At 36.3% G+C, this 10174-nt stretch overlaps 1 long non-coding RNA gene across 1 annotated transcript; it reads right to left on the bottom strand.

Moving 5' to 3' along the window:
• Positions 1-358: 358 nt before the first annotated feature.
• On the bottom strand, positions 359-9309 carry LOC134808918 (uncharacterized). The gene is made up of 3 exons (XR_010153177.1): positions 9171-9309; positions 5520-5994; positions 359-965 (listed from the first exon to the last, which is right to left on the bottom strand). It is a non-coding gene; the product is annotated as an uncharacterized LOC134808918 (long non-coding RNA).
• Positions 9310-10174: the final 865 nt, after the last annotated feature.

Below are 10174 nucleotides of genomic sequence, written 5' to 3' on the forward strand. Positions count from 1 at the left end.
TTTAAGTCAAAGTCATCAGAAATGACAATCTGGGTTGTGTGTGATTCAGCTCTGGTTGCTGATGGAGTCTTTTGGGCAGTATTAGTGGTGGGAGAGAAGACCTGACATACCAGAGGCCTCCGTACCCTGCGATCATGACTGGCAGGAGGCAGCCATGTGATCCACATTCCAATTTAAAGTATGTTTCTTTCCCTACTGCCAACTGTTCTAATTGTGAATGCTTCCTACGCTCTACCCATCCCCCTTTATTTTACTACAATATCCCCCTTTATCGGCAATTTTGTTTTCTATCATTTCAGTTACCCACGGTACACTACAATAAGATATTTTGAGAGAGATCACATTCAGATAACTTTCATTAGGTTGTACTAATTGTTCTATTTTATTATGAGTTATTGTTTTTAATCTCCTGTGCCTAATTTATACACTCACTTTATGATAGGTAAGGATGTACAGGAAAAATCATAGGATACATAAGAGTTTGTTATTATCTGTGGTTTCAAGCATCCTCTGGGGGTCTTGGGATACATCCTCCATGGATATGGGGAAACTATATAAAAAGTCGGTAAAATGACAAATAGAGAAGAAAAGCAGACATCATTTTACATATGCTGAAGAAGGCTAATCACGAGTTCAATCCATCCTTCATTGCTCAGGTCCTTCACTCACAGGATTTGAGTCTACAGGTGATGCCAATGTTTTTATTATTTTACGTCTTTCTTCCCTGTGTAGCCAAATGTTGGCACTTTCTATGCCTCCTTTTTTGTCTCTCCACTTCTAAAGCCAATCACCAATTCCAGGTTTCTGCAAGTCTGGCCATCCTTTTTCTCCAGCGCACATGGTCTGTTTCCTCTTGGCCACGTACTGCCTCTTCCATCTGGAATACTTCACTCCCCTCCATTTCGTTTATTCAACTTCATCCTATTTATTATGTTCCTAAGCTGAATGAAGGTCTGTTGTTTTTGCTGAAATTATGGAGATGAGACAAATTAGTAAAAATGTTTTATTCAAAATTTATTTGGTGGAAGAGATACAATAAGAAATGAACCAAAAAAGCAATAAAAAGAGACAAAGAGAAAAAGTAAAATAAGTTGTATAATCTATTAGAAGGCGATAAGTGCTTTGGAGGGAAACAAATCACAGAGGAGACAGAAGCTCCTGCTGGGCTGGTAAACTTGGTACACCTTTAAGTAGGATATTGAAGGAAGACTTCACTGTGAAGTTAACATTTGAGAGAAGATGTAAATGATATGAGGAGTGAGTTGTAGAAATACCCGCAAGAGTCTGTTACAGGTGAAGGAGGATACAGCACAAACCTCCTATAGCTAAAAAGTGCTGAGAAGGAAACTTCAAGGAGGCCAGCATAACTTCAGTGGAGAAAGCAACGTGGAAAAGCAGCAGGAGAAATAGTCAGAAAGGTGCTGAGCACTGAATCATAATGCACTTTGCAGGCCATTTTAACAATTCTAGTCTTCAGATGAAGTATGATTAAGAGCCACGGGAAGGTTGTGAGCAGAGGAGTAATGTGATTCGATGTGTATCTTTAAAGGAACATTCTGGCCGCTGGACTAAGTGCAAGCATTAATGGGAGGCAAAAGCAAACGCAGTAGGGTCATTTGGAGTCAATTGCTATAATCCAGTCAAAGATTGTGCTAGCTCCGGCCGTGTAAGTATCAGGGACGGGGATAAGTTTAGATTCAAATTATTAATCAAAATTATAATTAAAACCAAATTAATAGTGCATGTATACATGCACAGTTGAAATATAAAAAGTAAAATAGAATTGAGTCTGATCCAATTAGTATATTTATTTGAAATAACTTACCTTCACTTATGATGACCATATTAAATGTCTCCAGTACAAGAATACAGGGAAAAAGCTAGGCCAATAACTACGTCAGATGAGAACAATTCAATTTAATTGGCAGTTCAGGTTAACTATGTAAAGTGAAGATGGTCATTATGTGCTTTCACAGAATCATCGGGTTGTCTGAACAAGGTAACACATCTCTTTGTCAGTCTATTTGTTGCTGCTTAGAGGCATTAAGGTTTCTGGGATAAGTTATGGAGTCTAAGTGAGAGTGAAGTTTATTGCATAAGCAATTGTAAGGTGGAAAAAAAGTTTCTAAAAGTTCAGGTGAGAGGAAAATGGTGCCATTGTGGATTAATGAGGTGGCAGCTCACAGCCCTTCTTTCTCACATCCATCTGCATTTTGGTCACCACAGTTCCTTTAATGTTTATTAAATTGTGTATGTGTATTTTTCATCTTGACAACAAATAACACACTCACACTAGAAAGCTAAGTCACAGATGTAATATTCAACAAAAAAAGAAGGCATAATTTTAAGAAAAGGAAGGCAAATATTAGTGCAACACAATCATGTCTGGCAAAAATAAACTCTTGACATAAAATGACCCTTAAGGGCATATATTAGGGTTCTCCAGAGAAATGAGTGATGCAGATGATATAGATTAGATATAGATACACACAATCACGTGAGCCAGTCCCTTAAAAGCCTAAAAGACCGCAGGGTAGGCCGGCGGGCTGAAGACCCAGGAAACAGTTGCTGTTTGAGTCCGAAGCAGTCTGCTGGCACAATCCCTTCCTGCTTGGGAGAAGTCAGTCCTCATTCTGTCAAAACTTTCAGCTGATTGGATGAGGCACACCCACAGAATGGAAGGTCATCTGCTTTACACAGAGTCTACCAATTTAAATGTTAATTTCATCCAAAAAACATTCACAGAAAAATCTAGAATAATGTTTGACCAAGTATCTGGGCGCTGGGCCCACACAAGTTAATACGTTAAAATTAACTATCACAGGCATAAGGCTTGTGAAATCTTCATATGCAGATAGTAAAGAAAATACTATCCTTTATATAAGGCATGTCCTTTGTGGCAAAGTGAAAGAGGCACCATTATTCATGGGTGGGAAAGTCGTGCATTTCATCTAGTCATCTGCTCTAACTACATTAACACTATTTCTTTTTATTAAATGTCTTGGGAAAAAAAGATTTTTTGTATTTATACTCAAGCTTCAAATACAATATCATTAGCCAGAAAATACTAAATGTATGTAAGGCTTATATAAAATTTAAAGAATAATTGTGAAACTAAAGTAATCCAGAGGGATATATAAAGGTATTTTTGAAGCCTCAAACACAAGAATCAGAAAATAGAACACATGAAGAATTAAAAGAAAAATGAGAAAAGGAGCTGAGAAAAATTTTAAAAATAGGACATTTATAGCAATGAGTTATTGTGATGCATGACAGAAATTATCACCTAATTGCAAAGATGTCACAGACAATAAAATATAAATGAAAAAGAAGCAATTACTTGTATACCACTAAATAACACAGGAAGCTTGCCAGATAGGAATGCCAAATGTATAGAAAATGAAATAAAAATTAAAATGTGGTGTTGTAGAAATGAATATAACCTAGAAATCAAAAGACAAGGTAAAAAGGTAAAATGATAAAATTATAGAAGAAGGTGAAACATTTGAGAAAGACAAATAAGCATTTACCTAATTAAAAGACAAATGAATAGTCTATCATATTTTGGTCATGTTTTCATAAGTTATTTTTAATGAAATATTTCTCCTGAAAAGGACCAGAGTTATTTTTTGACCATTTGCATAGTGTGTATGACATCAGGAATGCAGCAGAGTATTGAAAAAAAATGTTTACTCGAGTTGAAAATATGAACCACAAATATTTCAGGGAAGTGGCATGGAAAGTGAATGAATGGTCTACATAAAGCCAGAGCCATTTCAATGAAAAAACAAAACTGTCTTGCTGCCAGCTGGGTTAGATATAGAAATCACAAGCAGAGAAGTTTAACATGGCAATGTTAAAGCCTACTTAGAATGCTGTGGAGTGATTGGCACATAGTAAGCTATTGAAAAATTTTTATTGATAGCCACTCACAAAGGAGTCAATGCAAAATGTATCATTTATATATCTTCAGTGGCCTTCACTATAAAGCACTGAAATAAAAACTAACAACAAATTATCTTATTTGATGAGATATTTATATGAAATATTTATAAAAGGATAATAGAAAAATAGAATTGATATTCTTATAAAACTCAAACACTGAAGAAGATAATCTAGTGAATAAATAATAACCAGGGCCACTATATTTTAAAAAAGAAAATAACAAATGTTGTCAAGGAGGTGGAGAAACTGAAACCCCTGTACACTGTTGGAAGAGATTTAAAGTGGTGCAGATGCTATGCAAAACAGTATGTCAGTTCCTCAAACCTTAAAAGCAGAATTACTGTATAATCCAGCAATTCCACTTCTGGACACATACCAAGTAAAACCGAAAATAGGGTCTAAAAGAGATAGTTTTACACCCACGTTCAAAGCAGCATTGTTCACAATAGCCAAAAAGTAGAAGCAACCTAGGTGTCCATCAATGAATGACTGTATAAGCAAAATGTGATATACGTCTTGGCATACAGTGAAATCTTATTCATCCTCAAAATGGAAGGAATTCTGATGCGTGCTACAGCATGGATGAACCTTGACTACATTGTGAAATGTAGCCATTTACAAAAGGCAAATACTGTATAATGTTATTTATATGTAGCATCTTGCATGGGCAAACTCCTAGAAACAGAAAGTGGAATGATACTAGAGGGTTACTAGGGGGTGGGGCAGGGGAAATTGGGAGTTGTTTAATGGGTACAGAGTTTCATTTTTGCAAGATGAAAAAGTTGTGGAAATTGGATTTACAACAATATGAATATACTAAATACTGAACTGTATACTTAAAAATGGTTAAGAGGGTAAAAATTGTATGTTCATTTGTGATAAAATTAAATCTATTTAACAATAAAACAGAAACAAATGAATCAATACATCTGTCTACATATTAATTCATTGTGGGGCTCCTGAAATATAAATTATTTGTTATTCTTATGAGACCCAAAACCAGGTAAAATGGATTATGTATACATATAATTATAAATGTTGTATATACATATCATTGTAAGTTTTGTATATACATATCATTGTAAGTTTTGCACTAACGTCGCAACAGTCAATGTGTGAGTCAGGCTTAGAGTCTTTGTATGATTCTAGATCTTCTGTGCTCCATATCAGTGCTTTTGTTGTGGACCTTTTCTTTTGTGATTTCGTCACTGTTGTTGTTGGTTCTGTGTTTGGATTTTTTTTTGAAAAAGCGAAAATAACTCTCTTTATTAAGGTAATGATTATTTATGGTTAATATATTTGATAATTTCAAAGAACTGGAAAACTTCTCTTTTTAAAACTCAGAAAAAAATCCATTTCCAGGTACAAATATTTCCTATTCACTCCGTGACAGCAACTCAGTGAAACTTTAATCAGAGGATGATGGCTTTGCCTAGCACACATCTTCTGAAAACAGTTTAAACTAAGCATAAATGTTTTGATTTGCAACACTTTGTAATTTGGATCATATCTCTGATATAGCAGAAATTTTATTGCCTTCCCCAAACCGATTGCCCATTTACTTGAAAATTTACCTTTTTTTCTGTTGAAGCCTCTGTACTCTTCCTGTGGTGATGTAAATCATAACTCCATGCTGGATCACAGAGTGTGGGGCGCTCAGTCCTATAAATGCCATCACAATCAATCCCTGTGCTCAGAGATGGTAATATAAACTCATCCGGACCAGGAGGTGCATGAAGATTATGGGAAAGAAGATTCTGTTGATGTTTTGGTTTTTCTTCCTTGCATCTTTGAAATGATTTATTGTTCACTTTTGCACACACTCGTCGTGAGGACAGGGCAGGTCCAGCCTGGGGCCTGCTCCCTGCTGCAGCATTTCCAAGCCCCCAGAGTGGAGGGAGGGGAGGACATGGGCACGTCTTTCCATCTGTTGATGTTTTGAGAGAGCTTCAGGAACTGACGTTTTTTCCTTTTCATTGTATGCAGACTAGAAAGCAAATACCTAATGTCTTCTGGGGAGCACTTTGATAACTTTGCAAGGGAAACTATCTGAAAACAAGAAACCAAGTGTGACTTAATAGAAACAAACCAGGTATTATGATTTTATTAACACACTGAAATACACTAGTCCTGAAACCTATACTTTGACTTTTGTTAGTAAGTCATATCCTTCTATTGGTTGGCAAATTTAAGCTGGATTTTCTTTTACTTGCAACTTAAATTAGCACAATTACTATATTGATAAATCCTGACCTATATGATGTGTGTAGAACATCTTCAAAATTAAGGAAGCCCATTCTTATGATGGGGACAAGGTCAAAGTGACCCAACCTATAACCAAAAGAAATTGATCTTCCTTAACTCCAATGTGCAGAGTACATCAGAAATGTGTTATCAAAATAGTCTTCAATGTCTAATGCAAAATACCTTAGTACAAATACATTTTTATTCAGATGTTATTCAAGCTTTGTTTATATTTGTATAAAGATTACTTTTCAAACCAAAAAGTTATATAATTGTTGACACTGAATAAAATATTTTAAATTCTTAACAGTTCTGAATATCTATTATTTTTATGTGTCAACTCTAAACAATAATAGCACTAGCATAAAAGTGTCAAAATTTAAGGATGAGTTTATTATTAAAATATTAAGTAAAAGTCTTATATTTTATGAGAACTGATATTTTCTCTTTCACATAGAATGTGGTTACATAATTTATTATTCTTCTAATAGCTCAAAAAGCAAACCAATAATCACATTTTCATGGACCTAAGTCATTTTCATTTGTGTGATTCAGAGACCTAGGAATACAGTTATCAGACACAATTTCCAGATATAAATAAAGATATACATAAAGATAAAAAGTCACACAAGACATGATACTATAAGGAAAAATCAAGAGAAATAATTCACAAAAGAAATATTCTCAAAAAGTGTTCACATTTTAGATCTTGAGGCTTAGATGATTAAGCAAATATGATTTTGTTCAAAGAAATAAAAGCCACATGGACACAGGAAGGGGAACATTACACACCGGGGCTTGTCAGGTAGCTGGGGGACAAGGGGAGGGAGAGCATTATGACAAATACCTAATGCATGCAGGGCTTAAAACCTAGATGATGGGTTGACAGGTGCATCAAGCCACTATGGCACATGTACGCCTATGTAACAAATCTGCACGTTCAGCACAGGTATCCCAGAACTTAAAGTAAAATTTAAAGAAAGAAAAAAGAAATAAAAGCCGAGATAGTAAAATTTGATCAGGAAACTGGTTACTTAAAAAATAGAAGAAAATAACATAAAAACTTGAAAATGAATAGAGTATAATTTTTACAACTGAAAACTTTAAAACTGAAATTGTTCCTTTTTCAATTATTGAATGGGAGTGATTTCAGATCTTATTTAAATGAAGGAAAAAATTAACAGACCTGAAGAAAGGTCATAAGAAAATATACAGAAAGCAGCCTAAAAATGAAAACACAGAAGAGAAGGTAGAAACTTTGGGAATACATTGAGATAGCCTAACATGCATTTAATTGGTGTCACTGGGGGAGGTGAGAAAGTGACACAAAAGTAACATTTGAAGAAAAATAGTTCAGAAATGTTTGATTTTCCAGAATCAATAAAATATCAAACAAAGATTTGATAAGGTCAACACATGTCAAGCAGGATAAATAAAATAAAATATCCACTCTGAAAAATCATAATCTTACTAGAGAAAACCAAGATGCTATGCAGCAGCTGCCTGGCCTAGGAAACCAAAGCCACACCCTTCCTTTGCACGTTGGGGACGGAGAGTCCTGATGTCCTCCCGGGGCCTCTGGGGAGGGTGCAGCCCTGATGACCACTGAGTCATCTTCATGGTCATTCTCTTTTCTTGAATGATACAGCATTCAAGAAAATGTTTGCAGCCTAACAGCTTTACTGTCCTGTCCTGTAGTACCCAAGAAGTTTGACAGTCTTCCTTTATGCCATCTCACTTTTTAATTCCTCTTTAGTTCAAACTAGCTCTATCTCTGTGGATATAATCCATCTCCATTCTTGGCTTTTCCTGAGATGGCTGATTAAATCCATGAGTCACACCCATGATCTCCATCATATGGCTGTTCTGCCACACCTTTTGTTTTCTGTTCAGAACTTGTTTCTTTTCTTTTCTTTCTTTTCCTTTCTTTTCTCATTTGCTTTCTTTTCTCTTTTCCATTCTTTTCTTTTCTTTTCTTTTTGAGATGGAGTTTCACTCTTGTTGCCCAGGCTGGAGTGCAATGGCTCAATCTTGGCTCACCACAACCTCCGCCTCCCAGGTTCAAGCGATTCTCCTGCCTCAGCCTCCCGAGTAGCTGGGATTACAGGCATGCACCACCAGCCCGGCTAATTTTGTATATTTAGTAGAGAGATGGGGTTTCTCCATGTTGGTCAGGCTGGTCTTGAACTCCCAACATCAGGTGATCTGCCCACCTCAGCTTCCCAAAGTGCTGGGATTATGTGCGTGAGCTACTGCACCCGGCTGAACATGTGTCTTATGTTTTGCAATATAGGTAGGCTGAGGATTTTCCAGATGTTCAAGCTGTGGTTCTTTTTTTTTGAGACAGAGTCTTGCTCCATCACCCAGGCTGGAGTGTAGTGGTGCCATCTCGGCTCACTGCAGCCTCCTCCTCCCAGATGCAAGTGATTCTCATGCCTCAGCCTCCCCAGTAGCTGGGACTAAAGGTGCATGACATCACGCCTAGCTATTTTTTTGTATTTTTACAAAAATAGTAGAGGTAGGTTTTCACTAAGCTGGTCTCGAACTCCTGACCTCAAGTGATCTGCCCTCCTCAGCCTCCCAAAGTGCTGGCATTACAGGAGTGAACCACTCACCTGGCCTGTGATTCCTTTTTGTTTAAGTATTATTTTAATGTATCTCTTTTGCATTTTACTACAAGTGGTAAAGAGAAACCACGCCACTCATTCATCACTTTGCTTAGAAATATCCTCAGCAAAATATACAATTTCATCACTTGCAAGTTCTACCTTTCACAAAATATTAGAACGTGATACATCCAAGTTCTTTGCCACTTTATAACAACGATCACTTTTCCTCGTGTTTCTAATAAGCTGCATCTCATTTCCACATGAGACCTCACCAGAATAGCCTTCAGCTTTCAGAATTTTACCAACATTCTTTTCATGATGATATAGGCATTTTCAAAGCCAATAGATATATGCTTTTCAAAAACAGCTCACCTCTTTTCTTTCTGAAGCAGCACCATAACTGAATTGGAGGGGGATACAATCCAGTCCATAACAGTTGGTCACTATGATTCCATGATTCCCAGACTCCTTAACAAAAACGCTTTTTTAAAGAAGTCTTTCTCTCTCAATCAACAATAACTAATCCAGTGCCTGCCGTGTATGAGACATTACATTAGGTCTTAGGAATGCAAAGAGACAACATCCCTATCCACAACAACTCCAAATACAGTGAAATCACAGTCTATCCTGAAATAATGCAAATGAATGCTGTGCTATTCTATCTTCCTCATTATGAGTGAACTTCAAACATTTAAAAGGCAATAAAGCTGTTGAAGTGGATAACATCAAATTAGAGAACATAGCCAATCATCTGTTGGTGAGCCAGCAAATAATTGCATTTGCTTTAGTGCTCAATAAAGTTTTTCTAATACATTATATTTTACAGCAATTTTAGATTCATAGCAAAATTGGGCAGAAAGTACAGAGTCCCCATAGACCTTCTGCCCCAACACAGACACAACACTTCCCACTATCAACATTTCACACCAGAGTGGTACACTACCACCAGAGTGGTTCATACAATCTATGAACCTACATGGACACATCGTCACCAACCAAAGCCCACAGGTTACATTAGGATTCACTCTTGGTGTGGTACATTTTATGTGTTTGGAGAAATGTAAAATGACATGTATTCACCATTATAGTATCTTAAAGAATAGCTCCATTGTCCTAAAAATCCTCTGTGTTCTGCCTATTCATCCCCCCAACCCCACCCCTAACTCCTGGCAACCACTGTACTGTCTCCATAATTTTGCCTTTTCTAGAATGTCATATAGTTGAAATCATACACTACGTAGCTCTTGAAATTGGCTTTTTTTCACTTAGTAATATGCATTTAAGTCTCCTCCATATCTTTTCACGGCTTGATAGCTCATTCATTTTTAGCACTGGATAATATTCCATTGTCTGTATGTAACATAGTTTATTTCTCT

This window comes from Pan troglodytes, chromosome 19 (assembly GCF_028858775.2).
Source record: "Pan troglodytes isolate AG18354 chromosome 19, NHGRI_mPanTro3-v2.0_pri, whole genome shotgun sequence".
Lineage (NCBI taxonomy): Eukaryota > Metazoa > Chordata > Mammalia > Primates > Hominidae > Pan > Pan troglodytes.